The following is a 25,308-nucleotide window of genomic DNA, read 5'->3' on the forward strand; positions in this document are numbered from 1 at the left end:
CTTTGCAATCTCAGCCTGTCGTGGTTGATGGTACGAGCAAGGCACATGGCTGGTTAGTGCCTTACCACCGATGATGCACAACATAGAAGGAGGTGAGAGGTCCTTGATGGGCCCAAGGTGTGTCCGAGAGACCGTGCGCCAGTACCCATCCAGGATGCTCGGCCCATGCTGGCCTCCTGTATGTCCCCAGAACTATATACGTTTGAGCGGTGAGTGATTCACACCGGCGTCGTTTGAGGAAGACATGAATGCCCTCGCGAATCTGAGTATTGAAAGCTCGTATCTGGACCTCAGACACCGCCATGTCGCTTCTATTCATGTGCGGGTCCTTCGGAACAACGCAGACCGGCATGGTGTCCTTGCCCACATAATCTAGGTTTAAGTGTCGCATAATATTAGGAGCACCATTCCTTCTAAACTTGCTACTTCTCATTAACCTCCAGGTTTTCTATAGCTCATATGCTAGCTTTTATTTTTGAGGACTTGGTGGTTGTTCCCCACCCCACCCTGAGACTTGAGAACTCCTATCTGCAGAAACGGAGATGGACCAGTTGATTGATTACCTTAAGCACTAGCTGGCACTTCTAAACTCTAAAAATTATTTCCTTCCGAATCCTACTTGAGTTAAAAACATATTAATGAGATCTACTGAGTAAACAATTTTTACTGATCCCATATAAAGTAGGTCAGGATTTACCCGTGTGTTAAAAATGTTTCTTCTGCCTTCCATCGTAGATCACTATGGAAAAAACGCGAACGTGTGTCCAAATACACCCGTTCGGTTCAAGTAGCGAGACCTATGTACTTTCTGATGGCAGCTACCTCGGTCGGCCCCCACGCTACTCGGCATGTCGGTCCACCAGTTTTGAGTAGAACAAGTCCAGTGAGTATGAATACCGCTGGAGCTGGAGATACCTACAGAGTGATGATGTGGTTCATTAACCGACCATTTTGGACTTCATATGCTGCTTTAATTCATCAGGTTGGATGCTTCAAATTTGATTGTATATCAACAACACAATAGGTCTAGCTGAACTTTGGATGTGGTTGAAGAGGTTGTAGCTGATCATTTGACGGGCCTCTGGACGCATCTCCTAAATTCACAAGTTTCCAAACATTGAGCTGTCATATTATTGGCTTGCTTTATCTTGGATGCTTGTCGTGCAGCATGTGGTAGATGAATGCTTTAAGGAAAGCATAGCTACTTATGAACGTGAGCTTGTAATTTTAATGAGATTTTGTCATAAATACGTTATTGACTGTACTGGTCTTCTCTTTATAGGTCATTATTGATGAAATTTAGCTTGCTAAGCAAGATTGCAACGAAAATTTAACTGATACTCGTGTGGTGTCCTAATCATTATGCAGTCTGCAGTCTGTGAATGTGGGTTTTCCTTGATGCGGTTAGCATGTTCTTGTTGAAAATGCTGGATTTTTCAATGTTTTTAGAAAAGTGCTGCTAAACCTGCATGCATCTGCAGGTGATTTTTTGGCATGCCCTGCATCATTCCATCAATGTTGCTGTGCAGGTTCCACTTGGTCTTTCTTTTTTTTTTTTTAAAAAAAAAAATATATATAAATAAATTAATTTATTTTTTTTTGGAACTATGTAATTTGTAGACAAAATTGCTCTTCGCAGACCATGCAGGTGAGTACGTCATTCTACGTACATATGCATATTTAAAGGCGTCGCTATTTTTGAGAAATTACCAAGAATGTCTTGCATCCAATCATACGAGGATTAGTTCCTGCTGCTGACTTCATAGATTCTAAATGACCACTTGAGGGTTGACATAAATCTATGGCGTGTAATTTATCAGCTGAACATTTGTTTGCTTCAATATCTTCTCTCTGTTGGCAGCACGCGTAGGATGCTTAGTCAAATGGTCATTAAAAACCTGTGAACAAGTCATCCACCAGCTTAATGGAAGTAAATGCTGAGGGACCTCCATAAGCAAGCCTGATCAAGGAGAAGACCTGGATCTACAACCAAACCCTTAGGTTATTTTAAAACGATGTCTTGAGATGACTCACAGAAAGATCAAAACAAGGGAAATCAATGCCCCTTTGACCTGATACTTCCACCTCTCACCATCTATATGGCGTGCTTCATGAGCTAAGTAAGATGTTGCCATTAGAGATAATGGCTGAAAGTTGCTAGGTCAAAATTTCTGGACTTAGACCTCTGAATGATATGAGATGTGATCAATAGGCGTGGGTAATGAAACCTCTTAAAGTATATGGTAAAAGGGATTTGAAAGTTAGGCTTAAATCTTTCGCTTCATAATTGCTTCCACGACGTGGTCTATGGTCATCTATCCTTTTGATGGGGAATGGAAGAATTGAAATGCTTCCTCCAAATTGGTTTATGGTCATTTGTCAACTTTCAACCATAGGTTGATTGCAATTCTAATCTTGGTGGGTGCAAAGTCTTTCTTATGAAGTATAAAATACGGCATTGCCATTATGTTCGATGTCATCATTATCTTATATCTCCTCCAAGATTGACTGTTTGGATTGCACGCGCAGCCAAGATCAAGGGGCCTATGGACTAGGAACAATAGCTAGGATCAAGACAGCAATCTTGGGTAGCTTTTGCAGGATTGAGGGCAAGATCCTTGGAAATTGAAAATTAATGGAGTGGACCATGAATAGATTAAAGATACTTTTCTTTTCTTCCCCTCATATTGGTGTTTGAACGCAGTGGCATTATTTCACACTGACCACCCTCAATATAAAGATCTAATCTTTCTTTAGGAAAGACTGTTGAGTGTAAAAAGCCGAAGGATGCATCCATCACTTGTTCTCAGCAACTCATATAATGAATAGGGGATGGGAAGAGATGCAAGTAGTACAGAAAGTACGTCTTGGTTGCTTTGTTCTTGGTCTTGACTGGAAAATTCGCAAGTTCATTTAAAACTAAATAAGGATGAAAGACCTTTCAACTACGGGTGCTCAAGCAAATTTTTACGAGCATCAACCTCAGCCAACAAGAAGAGCTTGACTACATACAAAGCAGGCTAGAGCATCTCTTTCTTTATGTTAGGTAATATCGGCCATGCAATTAATAATCTGGTTAGATTCCTAGACAATATATGAAACCTCAAGTGAAATAGGGATGGCGAGAGGACTAGGATGGTGACACTTGCCAACCGGCCTTATCTCAGCTGGTTTGGCACTCCATAACTTGTGAGAGGTTCTAGGTTTCAAACCATGATTGAGGTGCCCCCACCATATCTTTACAAAAAAAAAAAAATAAAAAAAAGATAGAGAGAGAGAGAGAGAGATGATAACTTGTCCTGTTTGAATTGACCAAGCACAACTGAGGTTAAATTGTATACATAGCCTTTATTGCTGCAAAATCGTGACCAACGACATCATGGCTAGTCATCCAGAGTAGTCGCCACATTCAGATCATTCAGGTCACAAAGTCGTCATAGCTTCCAAGAAAACTGAGCTGGCAAGGGAAGGGAATGGATAGATGCCTTCGGTGTCAGGTCCAGGGATGTAGGGGGAACTCCAGTGCCGCGTGGGGACAGGCCCCGCCCCACTCGTATCACGCGGATCTCACTTGGGGATCCAGTTTCCTGTTGCGAAAAGATGGAGCACATGGAAGAGATGATCTGAAGCTTACAGGACATGGCCTTTTGGACACAGAGATGCGGACAAATTTTACCGGTAGCTTCCAAAGCAACAAAACATATGAATAGATTGATTGGCCTCGCCACCCTTTCATTTCGATCTTGTCACATATCATTATCATCAGCATCTGCTCTTCATCTTCATGATCAGAAAAATAGTGGTACCGTTTTTAATTAAAACTATTTTTTAATCTCTCTTTCACATTTCCTTTTCGTTTTTTTTTTTAAAAACAAAAAACAAAAAAAACTTGGGAGCATTAATGGTCAGGGAGAAAAGTTGCATGATGATATTATCTAGAAACAACCCGGCCCCCAGAAACAAAGTCTTCCTTGAAATAGGTGGTTAAGATAGCATCACCTCGATGTAAGCGAGGAATTGGTGATGGTACGACCATCATTTTTGGAACAATATATCCGGGTGCTGCAGAGATTGTTATCTCTGTACTCGCATAACAACTGTCATTCTCTTTCCAGGATTGCCCCTGTAGCGTTGTTTTCAAACGTTGCTGGTCCTGCAAGGAATAATTTAAAGTGCATAGGACGTGGCGAAAAACATGATCAGCCAATAGATTTGATAAAATACGATTGGATCCATAAATTTGATTCATATTTAATTTATTATAAATAAATTTAAATTTAAATTAAATAAATTTGAATCATAAATAGATCGATCTATTTAATATATTTAATAATTAAATTAAATTTAAATTTTAGATATCTGATCCATTTAATCCGTTTAATATTCAGATCAGATTGAATTAGATGATCTATTTAATCTGTTTAACCTATTTTTGATCCATTTAATCCGATCTGTTTAATCTATTTAATCTATTTAAGAGCCATTTAATCTATTTAAAATCTATTTAATCTATTTTTGATCCATTTAATCTGATCTATTTAACATGTTTAACCTGTTTAATCTATTTAATTTAATTTGACCTATTTAATAAATAGATTAAACTGGTCAGATCGGATTACTTGTTTAATAAACAGGTCAGGTTTAGGTTTGAATTTTTGATCCGTTTAATAAACAGATCGGATTTGGATTGATAATTTTCTGATCCGATCCATATTGATCCGTTCCGTTTATGATCCGATCCGATCTGATTGCCATCCTTACCGGTCAGCCAGCCACACTATCATCCCAAGTTCCATCTATGTCCTTCAAAGATCTATAGCAACCGGTTTATGTTAACTTGAATCACTTGATCCAACTCTAGTCTAGCTAAGCCTGTATTTGGACACCGAACAATTAACCTAGTGGTAAATAGTTTTAATTGCATATCCACTCCCTAACCAAATAACCACATATTAGATTTACTCACCATTTGGTTAGCATTCCATGGATTAGTGGGATAAAAAGTTTTGAGAAAAGTAAAAAATTAGAAAGAGAAAAGGAAGAGTTCCAGTAGTTAATTTTATTCTACCCTCTTTATAAAGTAAAATTAACTAGCTAAAAATGCGTTTTGGAGCATTGACCTATTAACATCAACATACCATTATAAGCTCTTGTTTGTCTTGTTAAATTACTAACCCACCCTTATAACAAGCATGCAAACAAGGTCTAAGCATTTCTCATATAGACCTAGGCTCTTTATTATAGTAATATAATTCAGTCTACTTCAAAATCAGTGACTTAGAAAGTGGGAATATTAGGGATGAGTCTTTGATCATTTGTTGGATTTAACTACGATAAAATTAAACAAATACTTATTTATTTTTTATTATACTTGGCAGACTATCATATTTTATTTATCAAGATATGATGCCCTATTCCAATTTGAAAATACGGATGGTGATCATAAATCAAGTTAATTTGTGGTGAAAAGATTTACTAAAAATTGATCTCATATAAAAAAAAATACACATGATGGAAAGAGAAGTTTAATGTACATACGAAGCGTGAATAATAGAGATTAACTAGAAACTAAACTATCGTTGTAACAATTAGCTTCCATCATCTTTTATGTTTAACATGATTTATTTATACCATCTTTGTTAGGAAGAGAAGGTGAGATTTTTTTTTTTAATGAAATTGTAAAACATCTTGATACTTTCAACGAAAAGTACAGATCTCTTGAAGATGGCATTTGATAAGTTCCAGCGACAAACTATGAGCAGTAAACTAGTAGAGGTAATTAAGGTAACTAGCAAGGACTTTTGAGGCCTTGTATAGAAAGAGTGAAAGGCACAGGCAATTGAACAGAGTGCTTTATCTAATTAATATTAAAAAAAAATTATTTACAAAAATAATCTAATTTTTAACTTATTTATCAGATTGATGCAAACAAGATAAAATATTATTTTGAATGGTATTTTATCATCGCCACGTCACCCACCTTTTTATCCATTTTTCACGTAAACGACGCCAAAAAAAAAAATTAAAATCGTCAAATCAAATGATATTTTTTAAAACACCATTTAAAATAATGTTTTTAAAAACATCATTCCAAATGGTATTTTTAAAAATATCATATTATTTGGTGACTTTAATTTTTTCTCAAAAAAATAAAAAAAAATTATAATTTTAAATTTATAAAAAAATTATAATTTTGATAAAAATAAAAATTATCATTTCAAATTAGTATCTCCATTTCAAATTATCTTTTTTAAAAAAATATCTGAATAAAAAATTGGTGTAAAAAAATTTAAAATACCATAAAAAAAGCATTGAAAAAAATAGAAATTATAATTCTAAATTTCAAGAAAATAAAAATTTTAATTTTAATTCAAATAAAAATCATCATTTCAAATTACAATCTTTTTTTCAAATTAATTTTTTAAAAAAATATCATAAAAGAAGAAAAAAATGAGAAGAAAATGAGAAAAAAATGAAAATTTATAATTTTGAATAAATTTTAAAAAATAAAAATTCTAATTTTAATTCAAATAAAAAAATAATTTTAAATTATTTTCACCATTTAAAATTAATTTTTTTAAAAAAATATCTCAGAAAAAATCTTAAAAAATTATAAAAAATAAAAAATACCATAAAAAAGAAAGAAATGAGAAAAAAATAAAAATTATAATTTTGAATTTAAAAAAATAAAAATTTTAATTTTAATTCAAATAAAAAATATCATTTCAAATTACTTTTCCCATTTCAAATTATTTTTTTTTAAAAAATGATGTCAAAAAAATAAAAAAATAAAAAGTGCCATAAAAAAGCAAAAAAATTAAAAAAGTAAAAAAAATAAAAAATTTAATTTTAAATTTAAAAAATAAAATATTTAATTTTAATTAAAATAAAAAACATCATTTCAAATAACTTTCCCCATTTCAAATTAATTTATTTAAAAAATATTCCAAATAAATAAAAAAATACCTAAAAAAATTTTATAAAAATAGAAAGAAAAGGTAAAAATAAGAAAAAATTATAATTATAATTTTAAATTATAAAAAAAATTAAAATTTTAATTTGAATTCAAAAAAAATAAAAGAAATAAAAAATGCCATAAAAAAGTGAAAAATGAAAAAAAAATGGGAAAAAAATAAAAATTGTAAATTGAAATTTAAAAAAAAATAAAAATTTCAACTTTAATTCAAATAAAAAATATCATTTCAAATTAATTTTCCCATTTCAAATTATTTTTTTAAAAAAATATCTGAAAAAAAAAATTGGTATAAAAAAATAAAAAATACCATAAAAAAAGAAAAAAGGGAAAAGAATTGAATTGAAAAAAATAAAAATTCTAATTCTAATTCAAAAATAAAAATTATAATTTTGAATTTAAAAAAATAAAAATTTTAATTATAATTCAAATAAAAAATATCATTTCAAATTACTAAATTAATTTAAATTTAATTTTTTAAAAAATATTTCAAATAAAGGAAAAAATACCTAAAAAATGCCAAAAAGTGTAAAAATGGGAGAAAATTAAAATTAAAATTTTAAATTATATAAATTTTAATTTGAATTCCAAAAAATAAAAAAAAGCTATAAAAGAAGTGAATAAAAGGGGAAAATGGTAAAAAAATAAAAATTATAATTATAAATTTTAAAAAAAATTAAATTTAATTCAAATAAAAAATTATCATTTCAAATTACTATCTCCATTTTAAATTAATTTTTTATTAAAAAATCACATAAAAATAACTAAAAAAATTTTAAAAAATTAAAAATACCATAAAAAAGGGAAAAAAATTGAAGAAAAATGCCAAAGGGGATAGCGTTTTTAAAAATGCCATCCCTTTTGGCATTTTTCAACCATAAAATCCAAAAAAAACCTAAAAAAACTCCTCTCTCCCTCTTCTCTCTCTTCTCCAACAATTCTCCGGTGTTTTCTCCTCTCCGACGGCACGGCGGCGAGCTCCCAACGACGGTGAGCTCTCTCCTCTCTCTTTCCTCTTTCTCTCTCTCTCCATCTTTTTTCTTAGCCCGTCGGCGACAGACGGTCGGTGGCAGGCCCGCGTGCCCCCCCGGTTGGTCCGCTAGTGGGCCACCGACGGTCGCCCCGCCCCTCCCCTTCCCTTGGACGGCCCCCTCTCTTTTTCCTCTTTCTCTCTCTCTCCCTCTTCTCTCCCTCTTCCTCTCTCTCTCTCTCCCTCTTTTTCCTTGGCCCGCCGGCAACAGACGGCCGGCGGCGGGCCCGCGCGTCCCCCTGGTTGGTCCGTCAGTGGGTCGCCGGTGGCCACCCCGCCCCTCCCCTTCCATTGGCCGGCCCCTCTCTCTTTCCTCTTCCTCTCTCTCTCCCTCTTCCTTCTCTCTTCCTCTCTCTCTCCCTCTTTTTCCTTGGCCCCCCGACGACAGCCGGCTGGCGGTCCCCTTCCCTTGGCCGGTGACCGCCCCGCCCCACCCCTTTCCTTCCCTTGGCAGGCGGTGGGCCCCTTCCCTTCCCTTGGCCGGCCGCCCCACCCCATCCCCACCTGCAGCGGCCCTTCCCCGATGGCGGGCCCCGGTGGCGGCCCCGTGGCGGCCCCCCTACGGCGGGCCCCCGACGGTGGCCACGATGGCGGCCCTGCGGTGGCCCCCCAACGACGGCCCCCTGGCGGAGGACCCCCGACGATGGGCCGCGACGGGCCCCGACGGCGGCCCCACGGTGGCCCCCGGTGATACGCCCCCGGCAGCGGTCCCGCAGTGGCCCTCCGGTGGTAGGCCCGTGCAGCCCTACGGCATCCTTCTATTTCAATCTTTTTATTTTTTATTTTTATCTTATTATTTTTTATTTTTATTTTTATCTCATTAAATTCAGATTTATTTTAAAATTTGATTCGATCCTAATTTAAAAATTTTAAAATATATTGTATTTCATGAAAACGTAGACCTGTCAGTTGACCAATGTAGGATATTCTACGATATCCGTATAAAATATATATTTGATTATATATTTCTGTACGGATACCGTAAAATATATACATTGATCAATTGATTATCCAGTTTGGACAGTTTGGGAGTTGTATTTAATTATATAGGTAATTATATTATTCAAATGATATACGGAGGATTCGAAAGAAATTTCGGACAGTATTTTTTTTTAGTTCTCCTCACACATTTTCAGTCGTGTGGGAAGAACTAAGGAAGAATACTGCTGAAATTTATTTCGATCCCTTTTGCGTATCGTTTGATTAATATAATTAACCTATAGAATTAATACAATTCTCGAATGGGATAGGATCTATCTGTACCCATTTGTTGATGATATGATGTATTTATCATGTAAATCTTTTAAAATGATAAAATAATTAGTAATACTAAATATTTTGATTTTGATTTTGTCATAGGTTTCTCTGAGAAAATAGCCAGTACTCGAGTTCGTGTGCTATTGTATTATGATGGCATGATACAGAATGATAAAACTGGTGTGCAGTACAGTCACCCTACAAACTAGATGATTAGAGAATCTTCATCATTATCACGTCAAAAATTATTGGACCATTTATATAGTAGTATTTCTGTAGATAAAAAAAATATAAAATAAAATTGAAATAAAAATCTCCTAATCTGTTGGGACAGTTAATGCAGAGCAAGTATATCTTGGTTCCAATTGATGACGATGAAGATGTCGAAGAAATACCGACCTTTCTTTTGAAATAGTCAGAATATCGATTTTTAGAATTATATATTGAAAAGAAAGATGTACCGAGCTTTGGATATTATAGTCGGCTTTTAACTCAAGCGGACAATAATGTTGAGCCTTCTTCACCTTTCGTAACTCCTATGGTGCAAACCGATAGTATTGAGGCCATATTTGCAGAACAACATTCTACTACTGTCGGTCCTAATTGTCCAATTATTCAGAGTCCTATGGTGACTTCTCCTGTGTCTTCTGCTATGGTGACTTCTCCTTTGCTAGAAATAGTGGTAAGTGCGGGAGATGACACTCATATAGGGAACGATGAATAGGTAGCCGGTGGAATAAATTTTGATAATCTAGGCTTTGAGTCAGATGAAAGCGGAGATGAAGACTATTGGATGGATGAGGACAGTAGCGGTAATGATGATGATGGTGAAGATGAAAATGATGATGAAGATGTTCAGCCTAATATTAATGTGGGAGAACCTCAACCTCGTTTGCACGAACCTTCATAATTTTTTAACGATATAAATTTAGATGATGGTAGTTGTGTTAGTGCTGGTCGAAGATTGAACTCTGACTATCAGTTTTGGGACTCCTCGATGACTGAATTTTCTAAATGTCTAATGTTTGAGAGTAAAGATTATGTAAGGAGAGCTGTTGATCTTTATCACATTATGAAGCATCAGACATACAATGTAGTTCAGTCGCATTCGAAATTATGGTCCATACGATGTGCGTCATCAGATAATGTTCAAAATTGTAAATAGAGGTTTCATGCTGCATTGTTGAAAAAATATGGATATTTTCAAATCATAAAATATGAAGGTCCTCACACTTGTTTGTTTACGAGGTTGAGTCAAGATCACAAACATGTCAGTGAAAGGATGATTGGCATACTAGTTCGATATATTATTGAGAAAGATCTCGGTGTTAAAGTTGAAGCTATTGTGGCAACCATTAATGATCAATTTCAATATACAGTGTCATACAAGAAAGCATGGTATGGAAAGCAAAAGGCATTGGTTGATATTCATGGAGAATGAAAGCCGTCTTATGCTAAATTACCCTATTATATGGCTGCACTTTAATATGCAAATCATGATACAGTTGTTTCATAAATTTTTTTTCAAACTGTGAATTCCAATGTTCGAGTTTTAAATTATATTTTCTGAGCTTTCAAACCATCCATCCAGGATTTTACACACTACCGTCCTGTAATCAGCATTGATGGCACGTATTTGTATGGAAAGTTTAGAGGTAAGACGTTAATTGCAACAGAAATTAATGCAGAGAATGGAATATTTCCATTAGCATATGCAATTGTGAATGAAGAGATGACTGCAAATTGGAGTTGGTTTCTTTTCCAGCTCAGAACACATATCGTCAAAGATAGAAATGGAATATGCTTAATTTCTGACAGACATCCAGGTATATTAAATACCATCACAGATGAATCTATTGGATGGAGTCCGCCATGTGTCTATCACCGATACTACTTAAGACATATCTGCAGTAATTTCAACACTCATTTTAAAAATGTGCAGCTGAAAAAAATAGTATGGCAAGCAGGAAGCACTCATCAAGTTTGCAAGTTCAACTTTATCATGGGTAGGATCAGAACAATGAATGAAGAGGCTTGGAGCTGGTTGTCCGATATAGAAAAAGAGAAGTGGATGTTGGCACTTGATGATGGCCTGCGCTATGGTGTCTTAACTACAAATTTATCAAAGATTTTTAACAATATTTTACGAGGAGCTAGAAATATGCCAATTACAGCTTGTGTTCAAATTATATTTTATCATCTTGTGAAATACTTCAATACGAGGCATGCCCAAGCCTTGAGATATGTAGAGGAGAATTCAAATAATCTTTTTACTCCTATTGCAATTAAGATTGCTGAAGATTATATTAAAGCTAACCAGCACCAAGTAACAACATTCAACCTTCAAAAAGGCATATATGAAGTACTTACGAGGAGAACAAGCACAGGATTACGAGATGGAAGAAATTTTCATACTGTTACTTTAGCTGAAAGAAAATATTTTTGTAAAAAATGGAGCATGTACAAATATCCATGTTCACACGTTTTAGCTGTGTGTTAAGAAATTGCTGTATATTTTAGTGGTTTTGTGGATGATGCATATACAATTACCGCATATATGAATGCTTGGAGCGGTGACTTTAATCCATTACCACATGAAGATTATTGGATGTATACACGTATGTTCAAATGTATTTTTGATCATCATCGTTTGAGACCCAAGCAGAAAGGTAGACTAAAGTCAACAAGACTACGAAATGAGATAGATGATAGGCAAATAAGAAGTAAGAACCACTGTGGCATTTGTAAGGAATAGGGTCATGACCGCCGCCACTGTCCTAGGATACTTCAACACACTTCAACTTCAAGCAGTGGAAGAAATTAAAAGCTCCGAAGATGTATTTTCGTCATTGTTTTATATATTTCTGTGAGATTGTATTTGAATATCGTGTTTAATATCCAGAAATGAACTGAATTTTGTGTTTAAGTTGTATTGTGTGACAATATTATGTTTAAAATATATTTCTTATAAAATGAATGGCTATCATATCATATTTCTTATTTTTTAATATACTTGTGATAATATCATTATTTTAGATTCATTAACGTATTATGGCTTATGATCCACGGTATCTCGATCCTCGAGATAGCAGTATTCTTACATTGCAGGAGCACCATCGATCACAGACTATTTTAGATGGCGGCGTAAGCATTCCAATCTTATTTACTATTTAATTTTTTTTAAAAAAAGTCATATACATTATCTAATTATTATATTTTATTGTAGGAGTCCAGACACCTTCGTCTACGACGATTCGATGCTGACTTTTGGAGGATAGAGAATATCCCACATAGAATGTTGGATTATTTACGATATCTTGGATTTTATGGAGTATATCGGATTGATCGTATACAGATGGACGTTGGTCTTATTACTGCTTTGCTTGAGAGATGGCGTCCAGAGACACACACATTTCATCTTTCATTTGGTGAGACGACCATCACTTTACTGGATGTCAGCATCCTTACTGGACAAGCAGTTGATGGCGATCCAGTTACCGGAGCGCTTACCATTCCGGAGTGGCAGGCTTTGTGCTTGTGATTGCTAGGATTTAAGCCGGATGCCCACTTTTTTGATCATTTACGCTTACCATTTGAATGATCGTTATCGATATTTTCATATTGCGGATGATGCACCAGAGGAGATGGTGCAGTAGTATGTTAGGGATTAGATGCTGCGGTTGTTAGGTAGTGTCCTGTTACCCGATACTTCATCGAATAAGATAAAGTTGATGTTTTTGTCATTATTAGATGATTTAGACTTTGCTCATAGACTCAGTTAGGGCGGTGCAGTACTAGCTTGCCTGTACAGAGCTATGTGTTAGGATTCTTATGTTGATCAGAACGAGATTGATGGTTATCTTGTATTATTACAGGTACGTGAATTAAAAATTTTTATTTTTAATATTCAATTATAGTTCATATTGGGTATATCATGTATGATTTTTTTGAAATTTACAGATTTGGATATGGAAGCGTATGTCGCCTATCAGTCCATTACGATGATTGTTGCTCGAGATGTCATCAGAGCAGCATGATCCTGATGTTCCATTCAGACTAGACGAACTATTGAGATATAGATATAAAAATATTATTATTTTTTATTTGAAACTTACTGTTTTAAATTCAATAAAATTTATTTAACATGAGTAGATTGTGAAATAGATGGAACGTTGCATTCTACGTTAATCACGTATCGATGAGAGTGGCACGGGTTTATAGGTGCCAGTTGGATACATTAGTTGATACATATAGATGGATAAATTTAATTTTTTTACAAATATCATTTTACAGTATTCATAATCTATTAAAATTTTAGCTTACTAATTTTTTTTATTTTAACTCTATCAGTTTTTGTGAGAGCCATATACAGATGAGATATTGGCTATATTACCGCAGATGTGTACAGTTGGACATGACATATGGACTGCTAGGGTGGCACTTATTTATTTTGATGTGGTAGAGTAGTATCTTTTCGATCATGTTCCGCGACAGTTTGGTCAGATTCAGGATATCTCAGAGCAGTTTGATACTAGTCAGAGACTTCATCGTATTGATCGATGAAGAAAAGCTCATATTGACTGGCGTATCAGACATGCAGAATACATCGATATTTGGGATGCACGTCGAGATCACATTATTTATGGTGATCCCATTTTGAAAGGCCGTTCATATACTGAAGACTACATAGCTTGGTTTTTTAGTATTACAGTGCGAGTCATTAGACAGCCTTGGTATGCAGTTTCGGATACGAGGACGAGAGTTCTACTATGCGTCTTTTGGTAAGATTATAAAAATTAATTTATATTATTTGTATTATATTTTTATTTTATATTTTATAGTATATTGACTGTTTTATTTTTATTTTGTAGACTGATTCTATGTCGGATCTTGTGTTGGACGCTTGTCTGCTTTATCTACGACTGATGAGGATGAATGGATTCGAATACTGCGTGAGATAGAGAGAATAAGTTTCGAAACATTGGTGGTGATTGGTGTTAATCCATATAGCTGTGCGCCTTGGTATGGAGCAGCCGATACGCCAGATATGAGATATACGCCGTCACCATATATTCTACATATGCCATCACTGCATATTCCGCAGATGTCATCACTGGATGCTGCACAGATACCACCGCCTTTTGATCCACAGATGGCAGCGCCTTCTTCTTCTTACATTCCCCAGATGACATCATCAGGTACCAGTTGGCCACATAAGTATGATACTTTCTTTTCAGGACCATCCGTGTATCCAGATGAGAGAGTTGAGTGGGTCGTTCAGTCCATAGATGATCCGACAGTATCAGTTATTCCTGAGCAGCATGACCAGCAGACCTCCTTCACTGATATAGGGGAGGAACCATCACAGTAGGAGCAGGAGCAATCGTTGAGGACCTTTCTGAGAAGGTCCAAGCGACCACGGACACCACGATGTCCTTGTGGGACTTAATCTTTTTTAGATTTATACTTAATATTTTTAAAATTTTTATTGTACTATTTTTTGTATACTTGATATTTTTATTTCTTTTAATATTATTAATTATTAATTTTATTTTATATTATTTAATTTTAAGTGATCGGATATTATGCTTTGTGGATATGGATACATATACTCTAATATGTCTCCGAACATTAGGAGAGAAAAATTATGCTAAAAGGACTATAAAAATTATAACATAAATAATAATAATATATCAGATAATTTAATTATGAGATGAATCAGACCGTATTGGTACATCTCGATCTGGTATGGGCATGAATAGCTACGTACGGTGCGGTATGAGAAAAAAAATTAATTAATTTGAAATGAAAAAAATAATTTGAAATGATATTTTTTATTTGAATTAAAAATATAATTTTTATTTTTTTAAATTTAAAATTATAATTTTTATTTTTTTCTTATTTCTTTCTTTTTTATGGTATTTTTATTTTTTTTAATTTTTTAAGATTTTTTTGGGATATTTTTAAAAAAAATTAATTTTAAATGAAGAAAATAATTTAAAATTATATTTTTTATTTGAATTAAAATTAAAATTTTTATTTTTCAAAATTAAAAATTATAATTTTTATTTTTTTCTCATTTTTTTCTTTGTTTAGAATATTTTTTAAAAAAAATAATTTGAAATGGGAAAAATAATTTGAAATGATATTTTTTATTTTAATTAAAATTAAAAATTTTATTTCTTTTAAAATTTTAAATTTAAAATTAATTTTTTATTTTTTTCTCATTTTTTTAATTTTTTTGCTTTTTATGGCACTTTTTATTTTTTTTATTTTTTTATTTTTTTGACATATTTTTTTAAAAAATTAATTTTAAATTGGAAAAGTAATTTGAAATGATATTTTTTATTTGAATTAAAATTAAAATTTTTATTTTTTTAAATTCAAAATTGTAATTTTTATTTTTTTCTCATTTTTTATGGTATTTTTTATTTTTTAATTTTTTAAGATTTTCTTTAGGATATTTTTTTAAAAAAATTAATTTTAAATGTGAAAAATAATTTAAAAATATATTTTTTATTTAAATTAAAATTTTAATTTTTTTTAATTTTAAAATTATAATTTTTATTTTTTTTCTCTTTTTTTATTTTTTTTCTTTGTTTGGAATATTTTTTAAAAAAATTAATTTGAAATGGAGAAAGTAATTTGAAAGGATTTTTTTATTTTAATTAAAATTAAAAATTTTATTTTTTTTATTTAAAATCATAATTTTTATTTTTTTTCTCATTTTTTAAAATTTTTTATTTTTTTATTGCAATTTTTATTTTTTAAATTTTTTATTTTTTTTGACATATTTTTTTAAAAAAATTCATTTGAAATGGGGAAAGTAATTTGAAATGATATTTTTTATTTAAATTAAAATTTAAAATTATAATTTTTATTTTTTTTCATTTCTTTCTCATTTTTTTATGGTATTTTTTATTTTTTTATTTTTTAAATTTTTTTTGAGATATTTTTTTTAAAAAAATTAATTTTAAATGAAGAAAATAATTTAAAATTATTTTTTTCATTTGGATTAAAATTAAAATTTTTATTTTTAAAATTCATTCAAAATTATAATTTTTATTTTTTTCTCATTTTCTTCTCATTTTTTCTTCTTTTATGATATTTTTTTAAAAAAATAATTTAAAAAGGAGATTGTAATTTGAAATGATGATTTTTGTTTGAATTAAAATTAAAATTTTTATTTTTTTAAATTTAAAATTATAATTTTTATTTTTTTTCAATTCTTTTTTTATGGTTTTTTAAATTTTTTTACACTAATTTTTTATTCAGATATTTTTTAAAAAAGATCATTTGAAATGGTGATGCTAATTTGAAATGATAATTTTTATTTTTATTAAAATTATAATTTTTATTTTTTTATAAATTTAAAATTATAATTTTTATTTTTTTATTTTTTTTAAAAAAAATTAAAATCGTCAAATAATATGATGTTTTTAAAAATATCATTTTGAATGACGTTTTTAAAAACGTCATTTGATTTGATGATTTTAATTTTTTTTTTGGTGTCGTCTATGTGAAAAATGAGAGAAAAAGATGGATGATGTGACGATGATAAAATGCTATTCGAAATGATATTTTATTTTTTTTACATCATTCTAATAAATAAGTTAAAAATTAAATTATTTTTATAAATAATTTTTTTTTAAAAATTAATTAAGTAAAGCACTTCAATTGGACATAAGAGGACGAAACGTAGTGTGGGTTGCGTGACTACCGGCCACTCCCTGAGTTGATGGGAGACTGAGGGAGGCCGTTCTAGCTAGGCGCCTGGACAGGAGACATAAAGCGAAAAGGATGCAATGATTGGATGCCACGTGTCCAACAGCGACTTGATGGATGGGGCTGGGAAGGCCCACCACCGGCCGCATGACGATGCGTCACACCGTGCTTTCTGTGGACATGATTGCTTTGCCGGAGCTTCGCTGCATCCCGGCTGTGTTCCTCCGGGCCACCGCAACTATGCGAATTACGAAAAGACCCACCCGATCCTTACCTGCGGCCGTTCCATCGGCGGGGTGGGACGGGGCACACCCACTACGGTCCAGCAATATCTGTTGCGGAGAATATATATCTTTGCTATTAAAAGGAGAATATCTTGGCTAGTCATGGAGTCTTCGCCCTCGCACAGTCTAGATGGAGGTGGTAGGGATGGATTTGGATTGTATCTTTCACGTTGAAGAATGATTGATTTTTGTTGTTTTTTTTTTTTTTTTTATGATGTCAAATCATTGGATCGTATTCCATATATTTCTCAAAATATTTCAAACTTTTTCATTCGCCTCTTGCACCCGGTCCAAAGCCGACGGTGGAACCATACAATCTTTGTCCGTTAGAGGTTTGATGGATGACATTCTTTTGCCTCAAATAGCAAATAACATGATGAACACACGGCGCAAAGGAAACAGTGGATCTATGCCATCAATAATAGATGGATGGATTTAGAGGCCAGTGCCTTGAGCCACTAAAACAAATAAACAAGCGGCATTTATCCGTGCAGGCAGAGTACAAAATTTATACATATGCGTGCATGTAGTATGATACACGTACGTGTCCATGCAACACCAAAACAATCAACCTTTTATGGTAACTGTTGGGTTGGCTTTTATGAGATTCAGATTAAGGAGTCCAGCCTCCTTTATCAAAATAATAATAATAATAATAATAATAATAATAATAATAATAATAATAATAATAATAATAATAATAATAATAATAATAATAATAATAATAATAATAATAATAATAATATCTCAATTTTGTTGAGCATCTACACCGCATTGTCATTATCACCATGGATGTGTGAACAAAAGATTGCTTCGGTGAGCACCTGATAGTTAAGATTTAGATACATGAATACGATGATCTTTTGTTCTAGTAGAACACATGAAAGAAAAAGTCTCTCAAGTTTCAACGGACTTTTGAGGATCTCAAAAGCATCATCCTCTTGGGGGCGGGGGTTATAACTTCCACATGAAAGAATAAATTCTCTTACTTTACGCAACTACACTGTTCAATTGTACAACGATCACTTTGAGATCTATGCATATGAATGAATGAAGCAATTATGATTGCTTTAAGATCTATGTAGGATGCAATCTAACAGTCATCATCGCAAAAGAATATCAATCATCCTTTTGTGCGAAAGATACAACCCAAAACCCTTCTTTCGGTTGGGGTTTTAAACAACGGCAAGATTGAAGTGTTTGTGTGATAGTTTTGGCTTTTTTTCTCTATTTTTCTTATGTTGAGATGTTCTATGCTATCCTTATCTAAGAACATATGTTAATATCAAAATTATGTAAATTATTATACTTTTTTTATTTCAATTTATGTTTATTTTGGTTCAAAGAAAACCCTCATGAATAATCATTCTTTCTTTCCATGATAATTGGCAATTCCGGCACGTGCAATGCGCCTATAAAAAGAATTAAATTTAAATAAATATATACTAATTACAAAATATAAAGTTTTAGATAAAAATTAGAAACATAAAATGCATGTCTCAAAAAAAAAGTAAATATAAAATATATAAAATTTAAGTTCTTGAATTATTTTGTATATGGATCTAACTCAGATAGTGAGAGATAAGGTGCATTTGAGAAATAGACATGAGAAAATGGGGTCCAATTGGGAAGTAGAAAGAGATGGAGGAGTGCACACAAGAAAAAGATAAACATATAACTTTTTATTCTCGTATGCTTGGCTTAAAATGGGAGAGAGAGAGAGAGTGATAAAGAGAGATAGAAGGCATTAAAAAAAAAAACTGAAGGGATTATGGGAGCATCAATATTTTTATTTATTTTTAAATTTTAAATAGAGATGAGGATAAAGATGGATGGATTTTTTTTAAAAAAAAAGAGTCCGATTGATTTGGGATATCCAACATCCATAAAATATCCAAATAAGAAATATGGGTATGGTGCACATAAGAAATATGGGTATGGTGCACATCAATTATATATCTAATTTTTTATAATATTTTTCATAGATATTGTCAAAGAAAGGAATTAAGAATATGTTTGGACATAACAAAATTCATGAAAATAGAAAAAAGAAAAGGAAAAGTTTTTATGAAAAGAAATAAAATTTTTCAAGAAAATAAAAATTTTTGGATACTTTTCAATGCAACCAAACATGTCATAAAAGCATTGTGTTGAGAAAAATTGACGGACAGCATCAAATATGAAATCTATCCACCCATACTTATGGATATACTTTTTTATGGATGAACATATAAAGCTTTTTCCACCGGATAAATAGTGCCTAAACTTAAACAAGATCAGCTAGTTTACCAAAAGGACTAGATGGGCTAAAAAATTAGAATATGAGATTTTGTTGCTCAACACAGTGGTCTAATAAATCAAGAACTAAATGGGATTTTTTTTAAAAAAAAATTTCAGATTTGGGGGAGTTTTTTTAATAACTTCAAAGTGCAAAAGATCATCACCATACACAACTCCATTTTTGGGGAAAGCAAAAGGCATGCCCTCCTCCAAAATTGCCACTGTTGGCAGCTTTATTTACGTTATTCATCAAAAATAATAAAATAAATTTTTAATGAAGAAGAGAAGTACAACTAGATTGAGCGCACACGTTAATGACTTCAAAACTTCAGATGTTGTTTTGACATCGCAATGTTTAAAGATAAACTCAAGTTATTAAACAATATGTACGCAGGAAAGTCAACTTAATAAAGGTTTGCTTGGAAGTTCAAAAATGGAGGTTGTCGACAAAAAATTGCCAAAGGCCTTGTGACTCATATGACGCAAACATGGTACTTAAGGATGATTTGGAAATTAGGATGTGTTGTCAGGGGCTTTAGTGTCTAAAACATCGAGGTGTAGAATGTTAGATAATGTGGCTGTTACACCTACCATTCGCATTGTGTGCAAGATATCTATATATTGACCCAGTCTATAACCTACCGAATAATTGGTAGTTATAGCAAATGCAAACCTAATCTACATTATCTATAATGACACATTTTGCGCATTAGTTCATATAATAACTTACTTCTTTATGTGGACAATGTGCATGGGAGGGTGCAGATAATTCTTATTCAAAGCTTGGCAATGTAAGGGTGCTGAATGTCGGATGGAGTTGATCGACAGCAATACCTACTCTCCACTATTTGTCTCCAAATTCGGGCCCCTTAACGGGACGCCAACTATTTCATGGATCAAAGAAACTATAGATCATCTTCACATAATTTTTTTTTCTTAAAAGAAATTAGGAAAGTATCTCTTTTAATATAATGAGCCTCATGAAAAGGACAAGTGAGCAAATCATTGGAAGGAGTAGGATAGCTATGTCTTTTATGTTCCCCGGACTCATATGTTGCTTGTTGTTCCATAGTTAGAAAAAAAAAAAAAGAATTAATTTATGTAACCAGCCCTACTTTACACTACTTTTTATTAGATGAATTAAAGTATACTTATTATTATATCATAGTTTTAATATTAATAACAGTCAAATAAGTTACCTATCCAAACAACAAGTTATATCATATACTCCTAATGGGAGATACTGAAAAAACATTGTTTCATTTATAGTTGTTGGTCCCAAGATTAAGACATGAGACCAAATCTTAAACTAACTTTACTTAAAAGTACTTAAGAAAAAGAGAGCAATTATCTTAACAATTATTTAGAGAAGAAAATAAGCAATGCACGATACAGTCGGGTAATTTAATACATTAAATTTTTTTGTTTCATATGCTTGGCACTTCATGTGCTGTATATAGGGTCATGATCAAGTTATTCCTTTCTTAAATTAGATGATAGGGCTCGCATGTTGATCACATCGATGATTCAAACTATTGAATATGATTTACTATTTCTAAACTACTCATATATCAAAAATCATATCATTTAGAGATTATTAGTTTATATATCAAATGGTCAAAAGAATATATATTATTTTATATTATACATTAAACTATCTAATTTTTAACCACATAATGTATAAGTAAGAGGTCCCCAAACAATATGATTTTTTAGTCTAGAAATAGTAAATCATATCCAATAGCTCAGATCATTGATATGGGATCTCCACCATCTAATTCGAAAAGATTTAATTATATAAGAGTTATACCATGTGTAACTTGAACTTGACCAATATATATAAATGTGCGTGCGCACAAGCACATGTACAGACAATTGTGCCTTTATGATATCTTTTATCATATATTGTGCGTTTATCCATGTATAGAATAAATGAAAATGGACAATTTTAATGGTATGATACTATTTTTAATTTCGTCTATAGTCTATATGCATTCAAATCAACCTTAATCTGTAAATGTTTTATAATATTAGAGAAATTGTAAATTATATAGTATATGATATATTTTTAAGTCCACTGGCTATATTGTGACCATTTTATATTGTGCTCGTTTGATATGTAGATAAAATATCTTGGAAATAAATGATGTTTAGTTTCTATGCAATTTATGTATCATAAATCATGTTCAATGGCATCAATTTCTATATTAGTAGCTTTATTGTTTATTTTTAGAGGCAACTAATGTATACAAAATGCGTTGAGTACATTCTAGCTCAACTCACTTTAGGTCTCTATATATATAAATTAACTTTCTGTAAACGCCTTCCTCAAAAAATAAAAAAAATAAAAACAGAGAGAGCTCTCTCCCCCTCCTTTCCATGTCCCGCGTCCGAGGTGAGCCCGGACCCGGAAACCGAGCGTTGGGGGTATGGTTGTGCCGTGCGACTCGAGGGAGCGCATGGACCCGGCCTGCCTTGGTTCCATTAGGACACGGCTCCGCTAGGGTGGGCCACTCGCTGGTGGGCCCCTCGGAATGGGGCCTTGGCAAAGGTGTCCTTAGGGGCGGCATAGCGGCCCGGCGGTAGCCGAGGAAAGCGCCTCCCAGATGGACATTGTTTGTTGCCATGTGCCCCAATTTATGTGCATCCTTCCAAAACATCTCTCTCTCTCTCTCTCTCTCCCCCCGCTGCACCTGACCCTGACCCTGACCCTGACCCTTGGATAAAGCTATTATTCCCTTGGCCCCCTCATCTATCATGTTATTTAACACTACTAGATTACTTCTCAAATTTGAATAAAACTTTAGTTTAAAAAGTTTGTGCTTTCGTCGCAGTACGTTTAGCTGTGTACATGTGCATCTGCACCCACGATGCGCCATGCCTATGCGGTATATAATATAATTCCTCCGTATGCGTGTCTGACGCGCCTCCTCCGTTTATTCGTGAGGTCTATGTTATTTCTAGAAAGCCGCAAAATGACCACAACCGTCCTCCCATGCACCCAATCCTGTGACAACCTGTACAATAATAACAATAAAATGATGTAAGGATATTAGGGATGATATCCTATATTGACGCCTAAAATTATAAAATAATTATTTTCAACATTACATATCAAATTTTATTTTTTATATTTTTTTATATTTTTTAAATAAAAAATAAAAATATTTTTTTATTTTTTATATTTTTAAATAAAAAATAAAATTATAAATAATATGATAAAAAAATAAAAAATATTTTAAGTCTATTTGTATCTATATAATAATAGTTAAACGATAGAGAGGTATTAGGGATGGCATTTATGTTGATGCGTAAGAATATAGGATATAATACTATAAGAAAATAAAGATTTAGCGATCGAAAAATCGATTGTTGTAGTAAAAATCGATCGTCAATATTTTTTGCGACCAATTAAAGTTGGTTGTAAAAACTCTAGTCGTAAATATTTTACGACTGATTTAGCGATCGAAAATTAAAAAATTAATTAAAACTTTATGGTCGATTAAAAAAGATATTTAAAATTTTATGACTGATTTAGCGATCGAAAGTAAAATATTATTTTCAGATTTGCAACCAATTTATCGATCCAAAATTAAAAAAAAAATCCATCACTAACCATTTAAAAATATTTTTTATTTAAAAAATTGATCTCAAAAATTATCGTAACATAATTTTTATAATATTTTAATTCTCAAAATCGGTTATAAAATTGATTGCTAAATTTATTAAAATATATTAACTTAAAATCGATCAAAAAATTGATCTCAAAATCGGTCACAAATTTTATTATACTATTTTTATTTTTAATATCGGTAGCAAAATCGATTGCTATGTCTATTAAAAATTATTAAATTAAAATTGAATTGAAAATCAATCGCAAATATTTTTAATTTTTTTAATTAAAATATTGATTGCAAAATTAGTCGCTATATTTATTAAAAATTATTAAATTAAAATCGACTTTAAAATCATTCACAAAATCGATTGCTAATTTTATTAAAATATTTTTATTAATAAAATCGATCACTAACTATTTTCAAATTTTTTAATTAAAATATCGATCGCAAAATCGATCACTAAAGTTTATTAAAAATTGTTGAATTAAAATTGGCTTGATAATTGGTTGCTAATTTTATTAAAAAAAAATTATTAACAAAATTGGTCATAAAATTGATAGCTAATTATTTTCAAATTTTTTTAATTAAAATATTGATTGCAAAATTAAAATCTATTTGAAAATCGATCACAAAATTAGTCACTAATTTTATTAAAATATTTTTTATTAACAAAATTGATCATAAAATCGATCTCTAATTATTTTTAATTAAAATATTGATCTCAAAATCGATCGCTAAAGTTGAATCAACAAAAAAAATTTGAAGATATTAATTTTTTTCTATTACATTATATGTAAATTGATTGAAAGATAATAGAACCAAGCAACGCCATCAAGCATCCATCATACAAAACTAAGCAACATGTTCTAAATAATAGAATCTAATATGAAAAAGACCAAAACATACTCAAATCCCACCATGATGAATGTAAAATAAAAGAGCAACAATCACACAGCCTGCAAATGCTAAAGATAAATAACATAGATCGGAAGCCAAAATGTAGATCATCATCATGAAAAATAAGAAGACAACCATAAGAATATAGTAATTAAAATCCATCAGTACTCATTAGCTTTAAGACATCATATGGAAAGAAGAAAAAGAGGCCATAACAATCAGTGGAGCCAGTCCCTTCAATATTTATTTAGTTTGGATCATCATCAGAAAAAATAAGAAGACAACCATAAAAATATAGCAATCAAAATCTATCGGCATCCATCAACTTTTAGACATCAGATGGGAACAACAAAAAAAGTCCATAGCAATTTATGGAGCCATTCCTTTCAATATCCATTAATTAAATTTGGATCATCATCAAGAAAAATAAGAAGACAACCATAAGAATATAGTAAGCAAAATCCATCGACACCCATCAACTTTAAAACATCATATGAGAACAAGAAAAAAAGTCCATGACATATCTCATGTCAAATATATTACTTGTTAGCATACCTCATGCCAAATAATCATGGGCTACCTTCAAATTTGTTAGGTAACTTAGCTGACATACCTTCCAAAATATTACCTATAGCAATGAAAGTGATATGAACATAATATATAGAGCCAGTGAGGTAATAAGAGAGTGCCATTTTTGCTTTCGATTATAAAAAACTCTACTGCTGTAAGCTAAAAGCAAAATCCAATGGCATCCATCAGCTTTAACATATCATATGGGAATAAAAAAAGAGGCTATAGCAAATTATGGAGCCACTCCTTTCCATATTCATTAATTAAGTTTAGATCATCACCAGATAAAATAAAAAGACAACCATAATTTCTTCATTCTATAAAAATCTTAGAGGGATTACATTATCAGGAGGATGTGCCTCTTTCATAAGTCCCACTATTTGATCAAAAGATCTTTGAAAAATATTTTTCTTTGATTTGATACTTAATAATCTAACAGCAACAGATAACTCAGAGTGATCATTACATCTCGGCCATAATAGTTGTATTCGGAGACTCCTCTATATTTTGTTCATAATGAAATCCAAACTCTGGGCCAATAGCATCAAAAATCATGTCTCGAAATCTATTGTGCTATTCATCATTACCTAATTGTGAACTATTAGAAATACTTGAATGCATATCAAACATTCCACCCACTCAAGGATCACTCTCTCCATATGATGTCCAATACCA

This window comes from Elaeis guineensis, chromosome 7, assembly GCF_000442705.2.
Source record: "Elaeis guineensis isolate ETL-2024a chromosome 7, EG11, whole genome shotgun sequence".
Lineage (NCBI taxonomy): Eukaryota > Viridiplantae > Streptophyta > Magnoliopsida > Arecales > Arecaceae > Elaeis > Elaeis guineensis.